Raw genomic sequence first — 26,650 nt, 5'->3', positions numbered from 1 at the left:
TTAGCAACTACTGTTAGTATCTCACTATCAAAGCTTTAAAAAGTGATTGTGCTCATCCCAAACTGTTAAAAGAAAGAGAAAAAAAAATAACCAAGTCAAGGGATTTTCTAGAAGAATAGTCCAGTGTTCACCCTATGACTTGAGAGACTTGGATTTAAGTCCCTCTCCAGCATGGATGTCTAGTGTGATCTTGGATGAGTCACTGACAGTAGATGTGACGGAGTAGTCCATGCCATAAAGGCAGTACTTCCTAATAGTCAGTCCATCCCACTGCCTGGCATGGCTGTTGAAGTGTTGAAAGATCCAACTGTGGCTAAAAGGACCTGGGAGAGTTTGGGAGAGAGGAAACAGTCCTGGAAGTAAGACATGTTTGGGATGCAATCCCATTACTGTTTCTTTAAGGGCCAGGAGACTTGCAGAGAGGGTGGGACAAGGTTCCCCTTTTATCCAACCAATTGGGGATGAGCTGGGAGAGGGGGCCCAGCATAAATGCTGCTGCCCCCTGCTCATAGCAGGACAGACAGCATCAGAAGCCAAACCTTCCAAGCCTGAAGACTATGTGGGTATTTCTCCAGAGCCTGTGGAAGAGAGTCACCCAGCCCAGGTTGAGATTTTCAGGCTTGCAGGGCTTGCACTACTGCTCTAAGAATAGCTTTGAAGTTGCAGATTGGACTGCAGCTTGGGCTCTGAAGCCCAATCCCCACCCTAGGGTTCAGAGACCAAGCTCCAGCCTGAGCCGTTGCTTTGTGTGCTGGCTACACAGCTAGTTTTAGAGCAGTAATGCAAGCCCTATGAACCCAAGTCTGTGACCCAACCTGGGAGGCTTGCTGCCACAGTCTCTAGACATACCTACAGGGGCCAGCTTAGGCTGAGGCTGATTAGGACCCTACTGTGGGCTGAATTGCAACCCAGCTCCAGGAGGAGAGATGGGGGCACCTGGTAAGGAAAGAGACAGTAATTGCTTGAATTAGCCTGCTCCAGGAGGACAGCTTCCAAAAGGAGAGTCTTAGAGACTGCGAGATAACCCTGAGAGGTTTGGGAGCAGACCTTAAAGGTCAGGCTTCCGAGGAACCCTGATAGCTAGAAGCCACTTTTATTTATTTGGGACTTCTTGTTATAGACCCTTTTGTAGGAGGTTTTATAATAAACCAGCCCCAAGGAAGATATTACTGAGTCAAGCATCAAGAGAGCCTTAAGTGGAGTTATTGGCTTCCTGAGAAGGGAAACTGAGGCTGAGAATACCTGCAGTGCCACTTTATTGCAGCAGGGAGTGCTACAGGGCAGTCCTTCCCTACGACAGCATGTCTACACTTTTAGCTGGAGGAGTAATTTCTAGCTCAAGGAGACATACCTGCACTATCTCTTATCACGCTATTGCACTAAAAATAGAAGTGCAGCCATAGTGGCATGTGTGTTGGGAGGGGCTAAGTGCCCCAAGTACGATTCCATCCAGGACACTAGATATGTGCTCAGACAGCTAGCCCCTCCTGCTGCTCGTGTCGCCACAGCTGCTCTTCCATTTGCAGTGGTCTAGCTCCATCACAGCTAGCCCATGTGTGTCTTCTCAAGCTGGAAATTATACCTCCCATTCACAGTGTGGACATCACTTTTGTCTCTCTGTGCCTCAGCTCCTCATCTGTAAAATGGGGATAGCACCACTCTTTTAGCCCACACGGATGTTGTGAGGGTAACTACGTTACAGATTTTGAGCCACTTGGATACGATGGCGATGGGGGCCAATTAAGTACCTTAGACAGAGAGAAATATTTATTGGAACTGAAAAATTGGTCAATTCCAATTCACTGAGAAATGGGACATACTTCAAATGAGAACTGGTCAAAATATTTCAATTTTTGAAAAAAATGAAATAAAATTCAAAAAAAAAATTTCCAAGCAGCTCTCATTGTATTAGAGATTTCATTCTGTTAGGGGTTTTGCTGTTGTTTTTTTTGTGTGTGTGGCCATGTGTGCCAATGCCTCTGTGCACATATTACTTTTATGTTTAATCTGTCCCTGACAAGCTCCAAGCAGGGTCAGGGAACTGAAACGTCCCCTGTGTAGTTATGACAGGTCATACTCTTAGTGTTATGTTTGATTTACGGCATCCACTGCAGTCGTTAGATGCTCTAACTGTGCAGTCAACAAAAGTTCCTTCTGTCTCTGGCTGTGAAGATCATCCTGTTTATTTCCCTGGCCACAATGGTGAATGCATTTGTCATCTCTAGACTTTCCTATGCCAAGTCACTCCTGTAGCATATTATAGTAGTATCTTTAAAATTAGTCATGTGTACTCACCAGAGGACCTCCCACTGTGAGAGGCCTCTCACTGGATGAAGGCATACCCTCAGTGTCCTTATACTTAGAGTTTGTAAGAGCCACTTTGGCATGTATCTAATAAAGAGTTATGCCTTAAACTTTATACCCATGGTTTCACTCTGGGTTCCTGAAATACAGAGGCTGCACTTACTTGAAAGAAAGATGCTCTTGGCTAACTGATGATATTAGAATGTACAAGTCTAATGAGGCCTACAAAAGCTTCACTATGTGCTTGCCTACATTAGCGGTTTGAACCAGAACAGAGTTAATCCAGTTTGAAAATGCTTTCCCACACATGAAACAACCCAACCCTGCACACTAACTGCATTTACTGGGAACTTTAGAGTCTTCTTGCAAAGTGGACTAGGCTTGCCTTAGATTGAAATAGTTTGGTCTTTTGTTCATGTGCATGCAATTGGTGTACACTGTTTTGTTTTGTTTTGTTTTGTTTGTTTTTCATGATTCCAATGACTTTTCCATAGAGCTTTGTAGATCAGCCCTTACTGACCAGTCTATTTCCTTGTGTGTCATCCCTGCACCTGTGTCATGTTTCCAGAATGACTCTTCCTCTCCTCCCTTAAAAGGCCAGATTTTTTCCATTGCTTCTGGATCCCAGTATACCAGTGTTCTCTGACACAAATACAATTGCACTCCAGAAGCCCCACAACATGCCTTGCATAGCTGCCTGGAGCCATGCTGAGACCCTGGACCTCTTTACCTTCTGGGGAGAAGCATTTGTTGAGGAAACTCTTGTTGTTAGCCAATGGAATAAGAACCTTTTTGTGGACATTGCAAAGCAGATATTCACATGGAGTCATTGCCAGGATGCCGACCAGTGCTAGAAAAAGAGCAAACAGCTCAGGAGAAAGTACATTGAAAGAGGAATAAAAGGAGACGATCCAGCAGAGAACACTTGTCCATTTTTTGATGAATTGCATCCATTTTTTGATGAATTGAACAGGACTCTACACATTTCCCATGCCCTCTCTACACTGAGGATGACTTGCTTGACCCATTAGAGGATACACAGCAAGATTCTGGAGAGGAGCTACTCCCTGAGAACCAGGACTCAGGACCCTGACGTCAATGAGCTGGAAAGGCAGCCCCAGTCCTGCCTTGTCACAACAGACACTAATTAATGCACTGCCCATGTCCCACCCAGAAACCCAGGCTGGGACCAAAAAGTCAGATCTGCTGCAGGGAATTTCAGCATGTAGGTATCTACCCTTACAATTTATTACTGTTGGTGAATGTGAGCTACAAGCACCTCTTTCTCCCCACTCCACCTGCACACACATCTCCTTTTTGCTGTTTCAAATGGCACCTGCCCGCAGGTTGCAGTCACAGTTCCTAGTCCCCCTCCCACATGCTATACTGGTATACTGGTATACTGGGATCCAGAAGCAATGGAAAAAATCTGGCCTTTTAAGGGAGGAGAGGAAGATTCATTCTGGAAACAAATTTTTGTGGACACAGCCAGCTGGTTACTTCTAGCAGCGGGCAGTGCTCCACCGCTGCTGCGAACCCTCCTGTTGTGGTAAAAAATACAAGAGAGAAGAAATCACCCCCAACAGTTAAGGGGGTGAAGCCTCGTACCCCTAAGGCTGGGAGGTCTGCTGCCACCACTGATAAGAAACGTAGGGTAGTGGTGGTTGGAGACTCTCTGCTGAGGGGGACGGAGACACCCATCTGTCGCCCTGACCGTTCATCCCGGGAGGTATGCTGCCTGCCAGGGGCCCGTATCCGAGATGTTACAGAGGCTTTGTCGAGGATTATCCGGCCTTCTGACTACTATCCCATGCTACTCATCCATGTGGGCACAAATGATACTGCGAGGTGTGATGCTGAGCAGATCAAGAGTGACTACAGGGCTCTGGGAGTACGGGTTAAGGAGTTTGGAGCGCAGGTGGTATTCTCTTCGATTCTTCCTGTTGAAGGTAGGGGTCTGGGCAGAGACAGATGCATCGTGGAGGTGAATGCCTGGCTGCGAAGATGGTGTCGCCAGGAGGGCTTTGGTTTCCTCGACCACGGGATGCTACTTGAGGAAGGACTGCTAGGAACAGATGGCATTCACCTTTCGAAGAGAGGAAAGGCCTTATTTGCGCACAGACTGGCTAACCTGGTAAGGAGGGCTTTAAACTAGGTTCGACGGGGACAGGTGAGCAAAGCCCACAGGTAAGTGGGGAACAAGACCTGGGAGATGGGTTGGAAACAGGAGGGAGCACGGGCTATAATGGCAGAGAGGAAGGAGGGTCAGGGCAAAGCTGGGAGGCAAAATCAAACCAGTATCTTAGATGCCTTTATACAAATGCAAGAAGTATGGGTAATAAGCAGGAAGAACTGGAAGTGCTAATAAATAAATACAACTATGACATTATTGGCATTACTGAAACTTGGTGGGATAATACACATGACTGGAATGTTGGTGTGGATGGGTATAGTTTGCTCAGGAAGGATAGACAGGGGAAAAAGGGAGGAGGTGTTGTCTTATATATTAAAAATGTACACACTTGGACTGAGGTGGAGATGGACATAGGAGACGGAAGGGTGGAGAGTCTCTGGGTTAGGCTAAAAGGGGTAAAAAACACAGGTGATGTCGTGCTGGGAGTCTACTACAGGCCACCTAATCAGGCGGAAGAGGTGGATGAGGCTTTTTTCAAACAACTAACAAAATCATCCAAAGCCCAAGATTTGGTGGTGATGGGGGACTTCAACTATCCAGATATATGTTGGGACAATAACACCGCGGGGCACAGACTATCCAATAAGTTCCTGGACTGCATTGCAGACAACTTTTTATTTCAGAAAGTTGAAAAAGCTACTAGGGGGGAAGCTGTTCTAGACTTGATTTTAACAAATAGAGAGGAACTTGTTGAGAATTTGAAAGTAGAAGGAAGCTTGGGTGAAAGTGATCATGAAATCATAGAATTTGCAATTCTAAGGAAGGGTAGAAGGGAGTACAGCAGAATAGAGACAATGGATTTCAGGAAGGCGGATTTTGGTAAGCTCAGAGAGCTGATAGGCAAGGTCCCATGGGAATTAAGACTGAGGGGAAAAACAACTGAGGAAAGTTGGCAGTTTTTCAAAGGGACGCTATTAAGGGCCCAAAAGCAAGTTATTCCGATGGTTAGGAAAGATAGAAAATGTGGCAAAAGACCACCTTGGCTTACCCTTGAGATCTTGCGTGACCTACAAAATAAAAAGGCGTCATATAAAAAATGGAAACTAGGTCAGATCACGAAGGATGAATATAGGCAAATAACACAGGAATGCAGAGGCAAGATTAGAAAAGCAAAGGCACAAAATGAACTCAAACTAGCTATAGGAATAAAGGGAAACAAGAAGACTTTTTATCAATACATTAGAAGCAAGAGGAAGACTAAGGACAGGGTAGGCCCACTGCTCAGTGAGGAGGGGGTAACAGTAACGGGAGACTTGGAAATGGCAGAGATGCTTAATGACTTCTTTGTTTCGGTCTTCACTGAGAAGTCTGAAGGAATGTGTAGTATAGTGAATGCTTACGGGAAGAGGGTAGGTTTAGAAGAGAAAATAAGGAAAGAGCAAGTAAAAAATCACTTAGAAAAGTTAGATGCCTGCAAGTCACCAGGGCCTGATGAAATGCATCCTAGAATACTCAAGGAGTTAATAGAAGAGGTATCTGAGCCTCTAGCTATTATCTTTGGGAAATCATGGGAGACGGGGGAGATTCCAGAAGACTGGAAGGGGGCAAATATAGTGCCCATCTATAAAAAGGGAAATAAAAACAACCCAGGAAACTACAGACCAGTTAGTTTAACTTCTGTGCCAGGGAAGATAATGGAGCAGGTAATCAAAGAAATCATCTGCAAACACTTGGAAGGTGGTAAGGCGATAGGGAATAGCCAGCATTGATTTGTAAAGAACAAATCGTGTCAAACTAATCTGATAACATTCTTTAATAGGATAACGAGCCTTGTGGATAAGGGAGAAGCGGTGGATGTGATATATCTAGACTTCAGTAAGGCATTTGATACAGTCTCACATGATATTCTTATAGATAAGCTAGGAAAGTACAATTTAGATGGGGCTACTATAAGGTGGGTGCATAACTGGCTGGATAACCGTACTCAGAGAGTAGTTGTTAATGGCTCCCAATCCTGCTGGAAAGGTATAACAAGTGGGGTTCCGCAGGGTTCTGTTTTGGGACCGGTTCTGTTCAATATCTTCATCAACAATTTAGATGTTGGCATAGAAAGTACGCTTATTAAGTTTGCGGACGATACCAAACTGGGAGGGATTGCAACTGCTTTGGAGGACAAGGTCAAAATTCAAAATGATCTGGACAAGTTGGAGAAATGGTCTGAGGTAAACAGGATGAAGTTCAATAAAGATAAATGCAAAGTGCTCCACTTAGGAAGGAACAATCAGTTTCACACATACAGAATGGGAAGAGACTATCTAGGAAGGAGTATGGCAGAAAGAGATCTAGGGGTCATAGTGGACCACAAGCTTAATATGAGTCAACAGTGTGATACTGTTGCAAAAAAAGCAAACGTGATTCTGGGATGCATTAACAGGTGTGTTGTAAACAAGACACGAGAAGTCATTCTTCCGCTTTACTCTGCGCTGGTTAGGCCTCAACTGGAGTATTGTGTCCAGTTCTGGGCACCGCATTTCAAGAAAGATGTGGAGAAATTGGAGAGGGTCCAGAGAAGAGCAACAAGAATGATTAAAGGTCTTGAGAACATGACCTATGAAGGAAGGCTGAGGGAATTGGGTTTGTTTAGTTTGGAAAAGAGAAGACTGAGAGGGGACATGATAGCAGTTTTCAGGTATCTAAAAGGGTGTCATCAGGAGGAGGGAGAAAACTTGTTCACCTTAGCCTCCAATGATAGAACAAGAAGCAATGGGCTTAAACTGCAGCAAGGGAGATTTAGGTTGGACATTAGGAAAAAGTTCCTAACTGTCAGGGTAGTTAAACACTGGAATAGATTGCCTAGGGAAGTTGTGGAATCTCCATCTCTGGAGATATTTAAGAGTAGGTTAGATAAATGTCTATCAGGGATGGTTTAGACAGTATTTGGTCCTGCCATGAGGGCAGGGGACTGGACTCGATGACCTCTCGAGGTCCCTTCCAGTCCTAGAGTCTATGAGTCTATGAGTCTATGAGAACCCATGTAAACAAGAGGAGCCAGAGGCCAGGAGTACACTCACTTTTAACTCCTCTCCATCCCCACCCCATTATGGTGTACTTGGTACATTGTTACTGTTGCACTTTGGATTGCAGAGTGGAAGTAACCAAAGGTCTGTGTATAGTTTGTTACTTAAGCAGACTGATTTGTTAAATTGCATTTCCAAATACAAAGACATTATTTTTCTGCCGCTTCTATTAAAACTTTTCTTTATTGCTGTTTCATAATACAACCATTCACAGAACATCCATTATGGGTCACCATTGCCTTTAACACAGAGAATCTTTGAAATACAGTTGAAATAATTTCTGGGGTGTTCACAAAAGCACAAAAGGAAATTTAAATTTCAACCACCCACACACAGTACCCCAGAGCTCTCAGTGTCTGCATCCCAGCATCCCCCATTGGCTAAGATGCTCAGCTGTCAGACTCAAATAGGGAACAGTAAATATCCCTGACAGCATTCCCATGGGCCTTCATGTCTCTGTGGGATGCCTTGCTGGCTGCTTGAACTTGAACTTCACAAGCCTTTCCCCTTTGGTCTCACCAGAGGTGAAAGTAAGCCGGTATGGTCCAGTACGGCATACTGGCAAGAGCAGGTATGCCGTGCCGGACTGGACTGGCTTCCCAAGGCCCTGCACTACCGGAGCCCCAGGGCCTTTAAATCCACCTCTTCTGGTTGAAGCCATGCCCCTGCTCAGGACTCTGGAGTACCGGTAAGTCCTTTAACTTACTTTCACCCCGGGTCTCACACATGTTATGCAAAACACAACGTTCTGTTATAGTGGTTGGAGCATTGTTTTTTTTCTGCCACTTGCAATATAGTCCATAAACAGTGCCATCTGCCTTTCACATGGCCAAATGCACACTCAACTCCCATTCTTCAAGTATTGAAGTGACTGTTAAAATGTTTCTTCCTTCTGTCCAAGCCGCCTGTGTATAGTTCCATTAGTCAGGCATCAGGGAATCAGCCATGGCTCCCAGAGTAAACAGGCCATTATCCACATGATCAATGTTCACGGTATTGTTGGGGGTAACAGTCCTTTCTCCATTAATTTAAATAGCAGTGACTTCCAAAAGATCCTAGTATAGTGAGGACCCTATCAGATCATCCTCTGTAAACCTGCTGCAGTTCTTTGAGCACGATGGAGAAATACCTGCTTTCTGTTTACAGATTCAGCGCTCTGTTGTCCTGACAGCTCAGTGTCCCTCCTGTTCTTCTGCTTCATCCTGCTGCTACTGCTATGCAGAAGCCACCTGCTGGTGGAAGAGCTGCTGCTGCTGTTGGACAGTCTCCAGCTCCTGCATCCTCTGCTTGGTGGTGCAACAGGTAAAGTCCAGTGCAGAATTTGCCTGGCTCTGGACTGCTGTAATGAAACCTAAGCAGCCTGTTTCTGTTCATGCTTGTCACCATAGAGGTGTGGAGCATTATTAGGGCCATGGTGGCTGACAACAATTTGAAAATGACATGAGCCCAGACAAGAAAGTATGCTCAGGGCAGAGTCAGATGAAACATGGCATTTAGAAAACAACAACCCTGAACCTACCTGGCTCCCCACAATCACAGGATGCAAGCTGCTCTCAAGTGAAGCAAAGTACCGTGGGATACTGTGAAGAACAATATGCCCTCAGCTTGCCGCAAACTACTATCGTATGTTCACACCATGCAAACTGAAAACAGAACAGGTGTTATATCTCCACAGTATGGGTGGAACTCGCCTATTGCAAATCACCTGATGAGCATCAAAAAGCTGTGGGTTAACACTCCCCTAAAGAGATAAACCCTGTGTGTCCTTGTGTGTTCGCAAGGTGTTCTGTTCACTTATGCTGATTTGACAATAATATCCTACTTGATAGGCAGCTCCTCCATATGTCTGACACAGACACATGATGGTTACTGTATTGCCATTTCCAGGGAAAATCCAAACTATGGGGAAAATGACCCTAAGAGCCCACTCCAGGGAAATGACCAAAATCAGTCATGCAAAAGAGAGGCTATCCTCGTAAAGGTGGAGCAGAACTGTGCTCAAGACTCGGGTATTTTGAGTGACCTTTTAAGAATGGAGGTGCCCAGTAAGCATAGCGTCTTACAAAAGTTTCAGTGTAAATGGTTATTAGGTCTACAACTCTCATGTCAAGTTTAGCATCTACTACTGAACTAGAAGGATGTGAATGCCAAAATGCCCTCACTGTGCTTTGGAATAATCAGAATGGTCACTGTAAGCAGTAAAAATCTAGGTGATACAATGCATGGAAAGTGACATTTGTCCCACATTGGCCATTAAAACTCATGCCCTAGCAGATGAATCGCATAAGGTTAGCATTCTCCAATGGGCAGATACTATGTATGGGCTACAGTGTGACTTTAGACACAGCCAAGAGTTGCATCTCCCCAGCAGTAGCCCTGAGAAGCACAACAGCTCAGAGTCATGCTTCTGAGTCTCAATTCCTCCCTTGTTTCTTTCTTGCTCTTGGGGTGATAATTTACAGCTGCCCTCTTCCACCCCCTCCCTCGCACACACTTTCTTTCACTGTGGTTCATTTGTGCTGGGCAGTGAGTAGGGGAGGTAGACTCAAGGCTCCATGCATTTCTCATCCATCTGCTCTGGGATGGAGTAAGGTGCACACAGAGTAGCTGACGCCTGACACCTGGACCCAAGAACTCTATAGCACACTTATGGGTACAAGGAAGGTTAATCATAGATTAAGTTCTAAAACCAGATGGGATCATTGTGATCATCTAACCTGAGCTTCTCCATAACACAGACCCTTAGAATTTCATCCAATAAACCCTGCACCAAGCCCGTAAGCTTGTGGTTCAACTACAAGTTGCTGGATATCTCATAGTTGCACATATCAATCAGCAGAAGCCCCGAGTGTTATTGCACAAAGTATTTATTCTCTTTTTCACATAATTATAAAAAAGCGACAGCAGTGTGCTAATCGGATCCCTACACTGCCTCTGTAATTCACAATTTTGTGCTCATTTGAAGGCTATTTAGTAAAATGATTTGACTGACCAATGATCTAGTGAGCCATTCAGCTCCCGGGATAGCCAGTTTAATTTCTGTACATACTGCAGTATTGCTTTTCAACAGCTTTGATTATCTCCCAGGAAACAGGCATAGAGATTTACTATCCTGCGTCAAATAATTGATCCATCTTGTCTGGTAGAGGCTGTAACTAGTGTTTGAGACAAAGTCAAATACCACAGATTATCCCCTGCTGAACAAGAGGGGGAAAATTCTTTCTGGACCTCAATGCCAGATGACTGGAAATGTCTTAGCGGAGTCCAGAATAATAGGCAGTCCTTGAGAAAATATGGACATGTCCCTCTAAGATGTTTACAGACCTGTACCAAGACATTTACACAAATCTGGTAGTGAGCAGGGAGACAGTGCTCATTCATTCATAGATTATTAGGGTTGGAAGGGACCTCAAGAGATCATCTAGTCCAACTCCCTACTCAAAGCAGGACCAATCCCCAAATGGCCCCCTCAAAGATTGAACTCATAACCCTGGGTGCTGGTGGCAGAGGATTGGTATATTATATGCTCCTTGGCTCAGCCCACTCAGGAGACTGACTGCTAAATTGCGTGCACTGATGTTATAGCTGTGTCAGTTCCAGGATATATAGCTCGAAGCTTTTCTCTCTTACCAACAGAAGTTGGTCCAATGAAAGATATTACCTCACCCACCTTGTCTCTTTGCATGGATATGTAACTTATAGGCAATAATATCATTATCTTTAAAAGTTAAGAATTAGAGCCCTGTGTGGATACAAAAACTGTATCTGAAGCTGATCCTCATCCATGATAACTATCTTGTATCTGACCGTTGATCCATACTCCACCTTTTATATATGTCTACAACCGCACCCACACCAGCACCCTATCTCATTTTAGAGCCCTGTGCAGATACAAAAATTTGACTAGACATCCAATCTGCAATCCAGAAAGATGGTAAACAAAACTACATCCTCAACTGTGGATATAAAGCAGATATCCGTGAATTTGCAGGGCTCTATAATAAATGCTAAAAGAAATTGTTTAACCCTATCTAGAATGAATCATATTTCTCATTGAGCTTAAACAGTGTAGCTTAGTCAAATACTAAGAGATCAGGCAGACAGTGTGGGTGAGGTAATATATTTTGATTGGACCAACTTCTTTTGGTGAAAGAGACAAGCTTTTGAGCTACACAGATCTCTTCTTCAGGAAAGTTACATCAAATAGCAAGATAAATACAAGGTGGAACAGATTGTTTAGCATAAGAAGTTAACACAACAAAGAACACTAAGAAACTATGAAGAAAAACTTTGTGTAGCATGAAAGTTTGTCTCTTTCACCAACAGAAGTTGGTCCAATAAAAGGTATTAGCTTACCCACTTTGTCTTTCTAATATCTTGGGGCCAACATGGCTACAACACTGCAAAGAGATCAGGCATAAAAAGTCACTACATATATACCCCAGACAAATCTGAGCATTCTTGGTTTTTGTTTTTGTTTTTGTTTTTTTAATATCATCTTAATAGTATATTGTCATCCAGTTTACAGTTTATCTTATGCTGTTTTTTAAAAGAAGATCATGAAATTCAACTACAGAGCCATGCATCACATGAAATAAAAACAACCATGTTCTCACTTTATGGACTTTGCAATAGATAAAAGGACTGAGAGGAGACACTTGGAAATGTTTTTCTCTGAATCTCTGCAAAGTGGAATTTCTCAGTTTGTAGCTCTGCAGTATGCTGCCTTGAATGTCCTGCGTATGTGTCCTTTTCTCATTTGTCCTTATGTAATTTGCAAACATAAACCACTGAAATGTCAAGGAACTGAATAAAATGTAAGAGGAGAAAGATCTTCAGAGCCATCTCCAAACACAGGGAGAGAAATGCCAGGCTTCAGTTCTGATTAGACAGGTGTGCTGGTTATAATCAATGGCTCAGCTCTTGACACTTGCTTTAGCTTCAAGGAGAATACGGCGGGGGAACTCAAAAGTGACCCAGTTAAGGAGTATTGCTTGGGACAATAATTTTAGAGAAAATCCATGCTACATTTTTCATCCTGAGGCAAAATATTAGTTTACTAGGAGTCAAATTCTACCTTGAGATACAAGCCTGGATAGGAAGTCCACAGGAGTGCCACAGATGGGGCAGCGTCAACTGAACCACATAGGATGGAAGTGAGGACTTACTTTAGTTCATGTACCTAAAGAGGCCTGTTTTAAATTTCAGCTACTGGCTCTGAGTGGGCTCAGAGATCCATCTATACGGAGTCATCTGAAGGCTCAGGGCCTTTCTAGACAAATTGGTAAGTGTGTGAGTTGACACCTGGCAGTAGGAGTCCTGAGCTTTTGCGCAAAGATCAGTTCATTGTTACTATATAATTTAACTTGGTTTACTTTCCTTTGGAACAAATCCTGCAGTCATTGCCCAGTCAAAATTGCCATTGGACTGACTAAGGAGGGATGACTAAGAACTACAATATTTATATCTGTATTAATAGTCTTGAGCCAATCATCCCATGTCTGCATTAATGCCTATTAGCTAGGATGGTCAGCGATGCAGCCCCATGTTCTCTGGCTTCTGAGTACTGGAGGCTGGGAGTGGACAACAGGGGATGGATCACTCAGTGGTTGCCTGTTCTGTTCACTCCCTCTGGGGCAGCTGGCACTGACCACTGTTAGAGGACAGGATGTAGGGCTGGATAGACACCAATTATGTCATCAGTTTGCTTTCTACACCTGTCACACTGGACTGTGCTCTTCCCTGTGCTGATTGGTTGCTGGCTCTAACCTCTGTTCTGTCCTAATCTCTCCTCGTAATTCCATATACTAAACCACCTGTGAACTGTTTTGATAGTTTGAATTGCTATTGCTAAAGGTATTGTTTGAGAAAGGACTCATTGAATAGAGATCACAGACTGTCGGCTGGCTTTCATCAAAGCCCACATGGTGTCAGCACCCGGGCTGCTTCAACTGTAAAGCAAGTTTCGAGTCTGATCCTTTTCATCTATAGACACCTGGATTACCTTGGAACTCTCATGGAGAAACTTTGATAGACTCTACACCTGAATTGTCTATCTGAACATAACTAAGGTTAAGATTTTGTCATGGATATTTTTAGTAAAAGTTATGGACAGATCATGGACATTAAAGAAAAATTCACAGAAGCTGTGACCTCTCTTTGACTTTTACTAAAAATATCTGTGACAAAATAGAGATTTGCAGGTCCCCACACCATCCATGGGGGGCAGTTGGGTCCTCCTGAAGCCAGCAACATGAGTTGAGTGTCGGAGCTCCAGGGTTCCCTACCACCCACAGCTGGGAGCTACCGGGGCCTCCACCATCTGCAGTAGTTGGGAGCTGCAGGGTACTCCTGCCTCCTGCAGCTCCAGGGGTCCTGCACCACTGCGGCGGCTAGGAGCTGCTGGGTTCCTCCACTACCTCCAGAAACTCTGTCACTAAATTGTAGTCTTAAATATAACCTTTTGAATTAATTTCAGAAGGACTTTTATAACCCAGCAGCCTCACCGTCTCTGCTATGAAATTGATATAAGGACTTTACGTACGTTTGTATGTATATTGATATCTGAACCAAATATAACTCTTCTTGTAAGTGTGCATGTGGGTAAGATCCAAAATATTCATTGACCTGGGGAGTGATGTGGCTGATCCTTTGGGAGCCAAGGGCTGGAATGCCTAAAGGAGGGTATGTTTGGCTTCTTGTTAACCAATGTAGTATTACAGAAGCACTTTTGTCACGGGCTTGGTGAATCTAATTTAGCATACACCACCAGTTTGGTGGATTGTGTGCCCTATGTCTTGCAGTCTGCCCTGAGTGTGGAATTCTTAGTGCGGCCCATCAGGCACCCTGTCACATTAGCTTTCTTCCAGCTTTTTGGAACTTCCCCGGGACTCCAAATTTACTGAAAATCAACAATAACTGTCCAGAAAGCACCTCTGGCAGCTCTTCTCAAACTCTTTGTTACCAGATTTGCCCATTACTTTGGGATACGCTCATTTATTACGGTGATTCTTCTGGGGGGCAGGGTTCTGTAATTCTATCAATGTACAGCTTGTGTCACTTGTGTTCTCATACGGAGCTCTACTTCTCCCTGCTGCAAGTCCCCTCCCAACGGATCTATCCTGCAGGACTTAGGTTCCCCAGGGCTGGGTCCTTCCAGCCCCAGAATCAGATGAACACACACACACACACACACACACACACACACAAACACACACACACACACACACACACACACCAGAGTGCATCTTAGAGGACCGGGTTAATCAGCACTCCCAAGCTGACCCTTTATATGTCCCTGGACTCAGTAGTCTGGGTCGATCAGCATTTCCAAGCTGTCACCCTCATACGCTCTTGGATTCAGCAGGCTGGGTCAAGCAGCACCGCCAAGCTATCACTCTCGTATACCATGGGCACCGCACCAGAATAGAATAAACCTGAGCAGGTTGGGTTGAGCAGCACTTCCAATCTGCCACCCTTATATGCCCCAGGTTCAGCACGCCCCTATTCCCACTTTCACGTTATAATTGTTTTGGTAGTAACCCACTTGATGAGCAAACCCCACAGGATTTTTGGCACTGTAGGAATCTTTAGCTTAGGTACAAGCAGCATTGCTGCAGAGTGAATGAGGAAGCCAAAAAACACCAATGAGTGGGGGAGAGAGAGGGAGAGAGAGAGACACACACACACAACCTGCTTAGCCATGAAAGTTATTTATTGTCAGGCAATAACCATAGGGGAGCCAAACAAACAGAACAGTTATAATACTAAATCTAACTTAAATGTGATTATAAAAGTCAGGTTTAGAAAACTATAACTGATCACACAAGTCAGGGTCAGAAGGCTACACCTAGAGAGAGAGAGAGAGCTGGGTTCTCACCACTCTGTAAAACTTCAATCAATCAGGGGTCCCAGGTGGTGGTGGCAGCTGAGGGTCCGGAGTGATGGAGACAGGCAGAGCCCTCAGCACGATCAGTCAGGAGAAGATGAAGTCGCACTGGAACTGATGCAGATTTTGGATTCAGGCATAAGAACATTCTGGGCTTGTCTACACTAACACTTTACAGCACTGCAACTTTCTCGCTCAGGGGTGTGAAAAAACACCCCCCTGAGCACAGGAAGTTCCAACACTATAAAGTGCCAGTGTAGACTGCACCAGCGCTGGGAGCCATGCTCTCAGCACTGGTAGCTACGCCCCTCATTTAACGCTTTAACATTGCCAGTGTAGACTAGCCCTTACTTGAACATGGGTAGGGGTTTTTGTAGGGAAACAACAATGGTTCAAGGGAGAACACTAGAGTCATGTATGTGTAAACTGATGGCTCAGGGGAGTATACCAAAATTGTTTTGCTCTGGCTAGACAATAGGGACTAATAATTCCTGGCTGTGGGTGGTGCTCCTTGGAGGGAGCTCACAGTGCAATTAGGGAGCTTCATTATTTTGGATACCAATAAAGGATTTATGAGTAGAATTGGTCTGGTAAGCACTGAGCTGGGTGGGTGCAGGCGGGTTCATTAACACCTGGAGTAGAGATCCCCCATCATGCAGTGCGTCCCTGCTTTTCTGGTTCCAGACTTCCATAGACTCATAGACTCATAGGTCAGAAGGGACCAATCTGATCATCTAGTCTGACCTCCTGCACAAGGCAGGCCACAGAACCCCACCCATCCAATTTTATAACAACCCCTATCCCAGGACCGAGTTATTGAAATCCTCAAAAATGGTTTGAAGACCTCAAGCTGCAGAGACACCACCAGCAAGCGACCCGTGCCCCACGCTGCAGGGGAAGGCGAAAAACCTCCAGGGCACCTGCCAATCCGCCCTGGAGGAAAATTCCTTCCCGACCCCAAATATGGCGATCAGCTAAACCCTGAGCATGTGGGCAAGAGTCACCAGCTAGCACCCAAGAAGGAATTCTCCGCAGCAACTCAGTACCCATCGCATGCAACATCTCCCCGCAGACCATTGAGCAGACCTGTCTGGTGGTAATTCAAGATCAATTGCCCAAATTAACGATCCTATCATAACATCCCCTCCATATACTTATCAAGCTTTGTCTTAAAGCCAGGAAAGTCTTTTGCCCCTACTACTTCCCTCGGAAGGCTATTCCAGAACTTCACTCCCCTAATGGTCAGAAACCTTCGTCTAATTTCAAGTCTAAACTTCCTAATATCCAGTTTATACCCATTCGTCCTCGTGGCTACATTAGTACTAAACTTAAATAATTCCTCTCCCTTCCTAACGTTAACCCCCTTGATATATTTATATAGGGCGAGCATATCCCCCCTCAGCCTTCTTTTGGCCAGGCTAAACAAGCCAAGCTCTTTGAGTCTCCTTTCATAAGGCAGTTTTTCCATTCCTCGGATCATCCAGGTAGCCCATCTCTGAACCTGTTCCAGTTTGAATTCATCCTTCTTGAACATGGGACACCAGAACTGCACACAGTATTCCAGATGGGGTCTCACCAACGCCGTATACAACGGTACTAACACATCCTTATCCTTGCAGGAAATACCCCGCCTGATGCATCCCAAAATCGCATTTGCTTTTTTAACAGCCGTATCACATTGGCGACTCATAGTCATCCTGCTATCAACCAGTACCCCAAGGTCCTTCTCCTCCTCCGTCGCTTCCAACTGATGCGCCCCCAACGTATATCCAAAATTCTTATTATTAATTCCTAAATGCATGACCTTGCACTTTTCACTATTGTATTTCATCCTATTTCTATTACTCCAGTTTACAAGGTGGTTCAGATCTTCCTGAATAGTATCCCTGTCCTTCTCCGTGTTAGCAATACCCCCCAGCTTCGTGTCATCCGCAAACTTTATTAGCACATTCCTGCTCTTTGTGCCAAGGTCAGTAATAAAAAGGTTAAATAAGATCGGTCCCAAAACCGATCCTTGAGGGACTCCACTGGTGACCTCCTTCCAGTCCGACAGTTCACCTTTCAATACGACCCTCTGGAGTCTCCCCTTTAACCAGTTCCTTATCCACCTTACAACTTTCATATTCACTCCCAGCTTTTCCAATTTAACTAACAGCTCCGTGTGTGGAACCGTGTCGAACGCCTTACTGAAATCTAGGTAAATTATATCTACCGCATTTCCTTTATCTAAGTAATCCGTCACCTTCTCAAAGAAGGCGATCAGATTGGTTTGGCACGATCTACCTTTAGTAAATCCGTGTTGCAATTCGTCACAATTACCATTGACCTCTATGTCCTTAACTACTTTCTCCCTTAAAATTTTTTCCAAGACCTTACATACTACAGACGTCAAGCTAACAGGCCTATAATTACCCGGATCACTCTTATTCCCTTTCTTAAAAATAGGAACTACATTAGCAATCCTCCAGTCATACGGCACAACCCCCGAGTTTATCGATTGCTTAAAAATTCTCGCTAACGGGCTCGCAATTTCACGCGCCAGTTCCTTTAATATCCTCGGGTGGAGATTGTCCGGGCCCTCCGACTTCGTCCCATCGAGCTGTTCAAGTACGGCCTCTACCTCAGTTGCGGTAATATCCACTTCCATATCCACATTCCCGTTTATCATCCCTCCATCATCGCAAGGTTCCTCACTAGTCTTATTAAAAACCGAGGCAAAGTACTTGTTTAGATGTTGGGCCATGCCTAGGTTATCCTTAACCTCCATTCCATCCTCAGTGTATAGCGGCCCCACTTCTTCTTTCTTTGTTTTCTTCTTATTTATGTGGCTGTAGAACCTTTTACTATTGGTTTTGATTCCCTTTGCAAGTTCCAGTTCAATGTGGCTTTTAGCCTTCCTCACTTTATGCCTACATGTTCTGACCTCAGCAAGGTAGCTTTCTTTACTAATCCTGCCTTCCTTCCACTCCCTGTAAGCTTTCTGCTTTTGTTTAATCCCCTCTCTGAGTTGCTTGCTCATCCAGTTTGGCCTACAACTCCTGCCCATGGTTCTTTTCCCCTTTCTCGGGATGCAGGCTTCCGACAGTCTCCGCAGCTGTGACTTAAAGTAATTCCAGGCCTCCTCCACATTTAAATCCACTAATTCCTCCGTCCAATCCACTTCCCTAACTAATTTCCTTAACTCTTTAAAATTAGCTCTCGAGAAGTCAAAAACCCTAATCGCAGATCTACATTTGTTTATCCTTCCATCTAGTTTGAACTGAATCAGCTCATGATCACTAAAACCAAGGTTGTCCCCTACCACCATTTCTTCTACGAGGTCCTCACTGCTCACCAACACCAAGTCTAAAATGGCATCCCCTCTTGTAGGTGCTTCAACTACTTGATGAAGAAATCCATCCGCTATCACATCCAGAAAAATCTGACCCCTATTATTCGTGCAAGTACTCGTCCTCCAGTCTATATCCGGGAAGTTGAAGTCCCCCATAATCACACATTTCCCCTTTGTGTTTACTTCATTAAAGACATTAAAGAGGTCTCTATCCATATCCCAATCCGATCCCGGCGGTCTGTAGCACACCCCAAGCACTATCTCAGGGGAAGCTCTAGTTGCTTTTTTACCGAGCATGATTTTTGCCCAGACGGACTCTGTCTTATCCATTCCATCGCATCTTATTTCACTACATTTAATTTCATCATTGATGTACAAGGCTACTCCACCACCTTTGCCTTTCTTCCTGTCTTTTCTGAACAGCACATAGCCTTCAATACCCGTGCTCCAGTCATGAGTACTATTCCACCAGGTTTCGGTAATCCCTATAATATCCGGCTTCACTTCCTGCACGAGTAACTCCAGTTCCTCCATCTTGTTACCTAGGCTCCTCGCATTAGTGTACAAACCTTTTAATTTTCGGCGTTTGGCGTCAGTGACATTCTTTCCCCCGTCGTGCACAAACTTTCTACCACCAACATCACCCGTTACTCTGGTTTCTACTCCACTATTCCTCCTTGGATCAAATCTTGGGGCCGCAAGGGTATCCCCGCTCACTTTGTTTACTTCCCTCTCCAGGTTATATTCTGGCTTGGAGATCTCCCGAACATTTCCCAACCATCTCCCCCAACTTTCTAGTTTAAAGCCCTCTTGATGAGGTCGGCGAGCCTCCATCCTAGAATTCTATTTCCCTCCTTGCTGAGATGAAGTCCATCCTGAGCAAACAGTTGTCTATCCATAAATGCTTCCCAGTGACCGTACATCCCAAAGCCCTCCTTATAACACCACTCCCTGAGCCATCTGTTGATCGCCATAATCTTGTCACTCCTTCGTCGCCCCGCTCTAGGAACCGGCAGAATCCCACTGAAGATCACCTGAGCCTCGATGTCTTTAAGCCTCTTCCCCAGTCTGACATAGTCCTCCTTGATACAGTCCAGTGAGTAACTAGCTGTGTCGTTCGTTCCCACATGAAGGATAATCAACGGATTTTTTCCCGCTCCCGCTAAGATCGTATTCAGGCTCAAGTCCACATCCTGTATCTTAGCCCCCGGCAGACAGCACACTCTTCTGTTCTCCCGATCAGGTCTAGTTACAGGCCTGTCTACTCTTCTCAGTAAAGAGTCTCCAATCACGTAGACTTGCCTTTTCCTGGTGACAATGCGATTCTCTGGTCTATCCCCCACAGCAGCTGGCTGTGATTCCTCCTGATTTGTATTCGCCCTCACAATCCTCCTAGGGCTCGTACTTGATGTTGCCTCCAGTGACTGCTCCCCTCCTTCTGCAGTACTAGCTGCATGCCTCTTCTTCCTTGCCGTTACTCCTTCAGCAGCCTGCTGTGTTCCATCTTCATTTCCCAACTCAGCAAACCTATTCCTGAGTTCTATTTGTCCATCGCTGGCCCGTCTTATCCTCTGTCTGGTTCTCCTAGTGACATGCTTCCACCGTCCACTTTCCTCACCCAGAAGTCCCTCCTCAGAGTCCTTAGGTCCTGCTTTTGTCCGCTCGCCTGAGCTTGTCCCTTGTGCCTCATCATGTCTGTGTTCCATCATCTGCTCAAATCCCCTTCTAAACTCAGCCAGAGTTTCCACTTGCATCTCCAGTCCCCTTACCTTTTCCTCCAGCAGCTCTATCAGACGGCACTTCATGCAGATGAAACTCCTTTCAGGTGCTCCCTCTAGGACCATGTACATGCCGCAGCTATCGCATCCGGTCATCCTCAGTGTGTCTGCACCTGCTGCCTCTGCCTCCATCGTAGCGCTGCAACTCTGTGCCTGGCAATCCACAGCTCACACCGCACCGCAGGCCACCGACAAGCGCAGGGCTGCCTCTTCCCTGGTCTGCCTTCCCGGTTCCTCTGCCTTGGTCTCCCCTGCAACCTCCCCCTGGAAACTCCCACTGAAACTCCCCTGTTAGCCGCTCTGTTCGCCGCCTCCTGTGCCGCTGCAGCTGACTGTTCCATGCAGTTCTTGCCTTGGAATCCCTGTTCTCCATTCTGTATGCTAATGGAGATGCCTCCCTGTCCCATATTCGGTGCAAATGAGGCTAGGCGAGTTTCCTTAATCCTGTCACCTTTCTCCTAAGGGGTTAGGCATGTCTCCCACTGCCTTTTCATTGCTTTTTGTAAGTCTTTTTCTGATTGGTTTTGGTTCAAACAGAGGCTGGGGCAGTGAAGGTCTTTTGTGAGTCAGACAGACTGGGTACTGCAGCCTGGATCGCCAAGAACACAGAGCTGATAGGTTACACTCTTGGATGCAAGTTGTCAGGACCATCTGATTTAAAACATTTAACTTAAGTAGCTTCTGTTTAAGTATCTGGAGATAATAGTGGAATGGAAAGAGTGTTATCAACTTCATCATCTGTTGTTTTTTGTTTCCCAAATACAAAGCAGAAATATTTATTGAATGTTTCTGCCTTTTCTGCATTATTGTTGATTATTCTACCATTTCCATCTGGTAAGAGACCAATACCATTTTGTTCCTTACATATTTAAAAGACTCCTACTTATTGTCCATAACTCTGCTGGCCATAGATTTTCTCCTTGTGTCCCTTTCCTTTCCTGATCCATTTTCTAGAATTCCTACTCTTTTGATTTGTATTCATGACTTTCAGCTTCCTCTTTTTTCCATTTCTTCCATTATATGTATTAAAAAATGCCTTCATGTCACCTCTAAACCAGCCCAGCTTTTGAGCAGCACAGCCTTCCTCTTGAGTTTTGAGACTGTGACTGAGCATCTAGTAAGATGTTCTTAAATGATACCCAATGATCATTCACATTTTTTCTGAATAAAATTTTTCCTCCCAGCTGCTTGGCTCATAATTGTTTTCATCTTGGTAAAACTGGCCCTTTTAAAGCACCAAGTACATATATAATTATATATTCTGGTATTTATTCTGCTTGCACATTAGAAATGTGATCAAGTCACAATCACTGGTACCTAAGCTACCATTAATTTTTCCTCTTTATGTTAGGACAAGGTCTAATGAAAAATTCCTGCTGTGATCATGCAGTGTTTTTTCCCTCTACATAATATAAATAGGTGCATAAGGAGGTGGTCATTTTTGGTGGTCTGGAGCTGACAACAACTAATACCTCATGTTGTGCTTTATCTGTTACGACATTGATCTATAAGCGTTCAAGATAATTTTCTTCTGAGTATTTGTGATTCAGAAACAGGTAATGCCATTTTTTACATAGAATGCCACTCCCCCTCCCCCTTTGCCTGCTTGATCCTTCCTAAATATGTGATAACTATTGATTTTACCATTCCAGTCATATAAATCATCCCACCAGGTTTTAGTAATACCAAAAAGATTGATATTATGCTCATAAATAAACAATTGCAATTACCCTCCTTTTTTGTTCATAGTTTAACCTACTCATGACTACTCTAGCCAGAATTTGTCCCCCTTCTACTGAGATGGAGGCCATCCAAACTGTACACTTCTCTCTCCTCATAGAAGGTGGACTAACATTCCACAAAACTGAAACCCTCAACCATACACCACTTCCCTAGCCAGGGGTTCACTTCCAGAATCATTTGCGTTCTGTCTTCCATCACTTATGGGGAAGGAAGGATCTCAAAGAAGATTGCTTGGACATTCTTCTTCCAAATTCCCTGAAGTCATCTACTATCTGTGAGATATCCCACAATGCAGTGTCATTAGTGCCACTTTGAACCATCATGAATGGATCCTTGCCTGTTGGCTTAAGAAGCCTGTCCCTTACAGAATGTTCTTTTGGTTCTTCTGCATACTGACTCTCCAACAAGGATCATCTGTCTTTCTTGGATGGTTGAAGAACTCTCTATGTGCTTCTCTTAAACTTTGGGCCAAGCTGTCATCTATATGTGTGTCCCATATATCTCTGTTGCTTTGGACCTGTGGGATGCTGAGAGGTATCTTCCAAAGTTTCTCTGGTACTGATTGAAACATCTAGCTGTGTGGAATCATCATGATTCTCTTCTGTCTGGTCGCCACAGTCTGTCCATCCTTATCTGTCTCCAGTCAGGGAGAATGTAGCTGTGATTCCCGACCTCCTGCTGTTTTCTAAGTGCCAGTCTTCCTCTCTGACTTCCTCTTTCTCTGTTTCTCTTGGTGGCCAGTTACATTCTTCTGTGAACTTTAAGTAGTAGTAAAAACAACGAGGAGTCCTTGTGCCACCTTAGAGACTAACAAATTTATTTGGGCATAAGATTTTGTGGGCTAGTAGTAGTAGTGTTTCCTGAACCTGTCTATCTTGGGACACCTCAGCTTCTCTGATTCTCAGTAGCATCTCAACTTGCCCCTCCAATCCAATAATCTTTTCTTTCATCTCCAACTTTTGCCCAGCTCTATTCTATTTGTACAGTCTCTAACACAATGGAGCCCTGTTCTCAGTTAGTCCCTAGGCAATACTGTAAGAATAATAAAAAAAAAGAAATTTAAATAAGGCTTATATGTCTTACCCTCTCCTTCTCTGAAGCATTAGGTAGTCAGCAAACTGGCAATCAAAACATTTGAGATAGTGGGTGAGGTTTTTGAAAATGCTCAGAATTGGCCTAATTCTGCTTCTATTGAAGGCAATAGGAGTTTTTCCAATGGTTTCAATAGGAGCAGATTAAGACCAACACTGTGTGCCCTTCAAAATCCCACCCAATATATGTGTATATTTAAAACCTTGGAACTAAGAGAAGTGTGCTTTGCTCCTCTGCCTGGTCATGCTATGTTTCACTGGGTCTCATTCACCATATAGCATATGTATATTGTCCAGTTGGGTTGTAAATTCTTGAGGTCAGGGACCTTTGTAGCAAATAAACTCAGGAACTGCTATACTGCATCAGTCGGCTAATCCTTCTAATTCAGTGTGTTGCTCTCTGATAGTTGCCAATATTGAGAAACACCACAGTGGATAGCTTTGGAATCATCTATCTCATGCTTATCTCGCTGACATCTGAAACTCAGTTTTTCACTCTTGATATTTTTGCTTGTGTCTACACTTCCTGTTTTCAACAAGGAGCAAAAGCCTGAGAATATCATGAGACAGGTTGTTCCCATGTTCCCAGATCAGAGAGTAACAGGAATGTATTGGGGATAAAGGTACTTGCAAGGTTAGCAGCTCCTACCTTCTGTTGGGAGTGCCTCTCTGGCAGCAAGGAAAATAGTCCCAGATAGCACCGATCCCTTTTTAACAAAACTATGATGAGACTGCTGCAGAACAGTGGATGGTGCTGAGCTGACAGTGGCTTTGAGGCAACAGACAGAGAGTGGAGGTTCAGGGTGGCAGTGGTAGTGGCTTAGAGTTGACAGGTAGCCCAGGGCAGTGGCCACTTTGTGGTGATGGGCGGAGGAAGTAGTGTCATTCAGGAAATCGGCACTGCAGAGCTGAGGCAGTTTGGGCTGAAGCTGCAGAGGGAGCAGCAGCCTACCAAAGCATGCATGGTGAAGGCCTCCCTATCCAGCAATAACACCTGAAATCATCTCAGCTGGTTCAGGAGGTAGAGCCCCCAGAGTAGCTCAGGCAGCACTGGCCAGCCAGCATCCTTGGACTTCTCCAACCCTAGACAGCTAACTACGACTGGGGAGGAGGGAAATGATTAGTTGCCAGGAGGACTGAGGTTGGAACTATGATTAAGGGTCCCTGTGGGGTGGGAGTTTTTACCTCATAGGATTTGTTTATTTGTTAGTTGCTGATTTTCCCAAGTCAATTCTCTTGTTTGCCCTTTTTGCCCTTTATAAGGGTCTCTTTGTGTTAACTTCCTTTACTTAGTGCTTGCGAGTGGGGTCATATTGCCCTTCGGGGCACCCAGGCTGGTAGGTATAGTTTCCCAGGTTTCTGGTTGAAGGCTTAAGCGGTGTTATTTTAGTCTTTAAGGAAACCTCTAGAAAACTGAACCCAATTCTTTTTTTGTTGCCATCAACAATCCTAGAAGGGTTGCAGTCGTATAATTATTTTAATAGGTGTCTGCCAGGTGACATAGTATACTCTGACAATGTCAATGGCTTCAGTTTTTATCTTAATTTTGATAAGGCCACTGAGATTGTAACGTCTTGTTATGCTTCTACTTAATTGCCCTAATGCTTAAATGGTACAACATGCTCTACACAGCTGAGTTAGCATAAAGGAACATTTTGCTAGAGCATCAGAAAGCTGCTAGACACTGGCTGGTTCTCTTCATTATTAGAAATGTTATTTGAACCATTTCATAAGTGTCAAATTTGCTGCCATTAAAACTTCAGTGACTCTGTTCCTCTTGCCAGATAAAGCATATTGATTTTTGTTCCTCTCTCAATTGGTTCTGGCAGAATAATGGAAACAGACTGGTCTTATCTAGTGCCGGATGAACAACTATGAATAAAAAGAGGAGAAACACAGCATTTTCTTCTGTAAACAGGAGGGTATGAATAGGATGTGCACATTCAAATCCCATGGAAACAGAGTGATGGCAAATGAAGGCTAATCTAATAAACACAATGTAGATTTCAGGTTATTATTTCTAGCATTATTAGATTAAAAAATTGTGAAGAATTCTTCTCTTGCATTCCCCTGATGTTCTAAAAACAATGATCATATTACACTGGAAAGTAAGCTTTAAAGATTTTGAAATGTAGCTAGATTTGTTCCGGTGAAAGTATAAAAATCAATTTATTTCACATTCTCTTAAATCCTCTTAGAGCCTTTTCAGATTAGCAATGGGAAGAAGGAAAAACAAGACTTTTTATTTTTGATTAACTGGATTTGGGTTTTCACAGCAAAGCTACTTGATGAAGAGGTAACTTATCAGGATGAAGAACTGAGGCATTTCATTCATCCTAGCTGCTCCTAGTGATAGGATCACTACTAGTGCAGTGGATGCAGCTTTAACTTTTATGAAAGGCAGTTTTTCTCTGCTTGAAATGTAACTCTAGGGAGCTTTCAGTCCATGGTATGTTGGGAAAACCTTTGTGTGGGGGTCATGGGTTTCAAACCCAGGCACACAAGCCCCCTTGCAGTGCCCTGAGCGTCACTGACACCAACAGCTCTTTAGAGGCTGCACCGGAGGGCCTAATGTAATTGGGGACCCCTAGACACTCTGGCCATGAACCTCCTCATTGGAGCAGATGTCCAACCCCACCTTCTCCCTGGATTGGCCTGGATGCACTACTTAAGCCAGAAGGAGGAATAGGGAATTGTCTTGGAATTTAGGTTACTTTGGAAATAACACCTGAAGAAATGTGTACATTCCTAACATCAAGGGGAAGGCACAGTTGCTCCACCAAACAGAGTTAACTCCCAGAATCTAGTTAATTGAAGAACAAGTGACCTTAGCTTTCCGACACAATCCTAGGATGGCTTGGTTGTCTATCATGACCATGAGTCAGCAAACACTCAACTCTTATCAAGACAGTTAGCACCATTGCGACCACCAGGCAAACCACCTGGCATCCTCTGCCAATGTGTTTCAGTTGTTTGAAATAAAAATCCTCCAGATGCCCACTGACTAAACTGTGAGACACATATCACCAATCCCTTGTCTGAACTGGCTTAGTATTTTGACATCTGGCTAAAGACTCCTTGTCATCATCCACTGAGCAAGTTAGAACACATGATTGTACCCAGGCAAAAAAATATTTGTGATCACGTGATAATTCAGCATTCCTGATATATAAACATGAAAGTATAGCCATGGTGAGAAGAGATGCTTTTGCAACAGGAAACATACAATCCAGGGAAGGATTTCACATGGCAAGATGGAGGGCATGTTGCTGTTCCCGTGAACAGGCACTATGGTCACCCACCA

The sequence above is a fragment of the Gopherus flavomarginatus genome, chromosome 3 (genome assembly GCF_025201925.1).
Source record: "Gopherus flavomarginatus isolate rGopFla2 chromosome 3, rGopFla2.mat.asm, whole genome shotgun sequence".
NCBI classification, from domain to species: domain Eukaryota; kingdom Metazoa; phylum Chordata; order Testudines; family Testudinidae; genus Gopherus; species Gopherus flavomarginatus.
The sequence above is the reverse complement of the archived record's forward strand: the minus strand, read 5'-3'. Positions refer to the sequence as shown.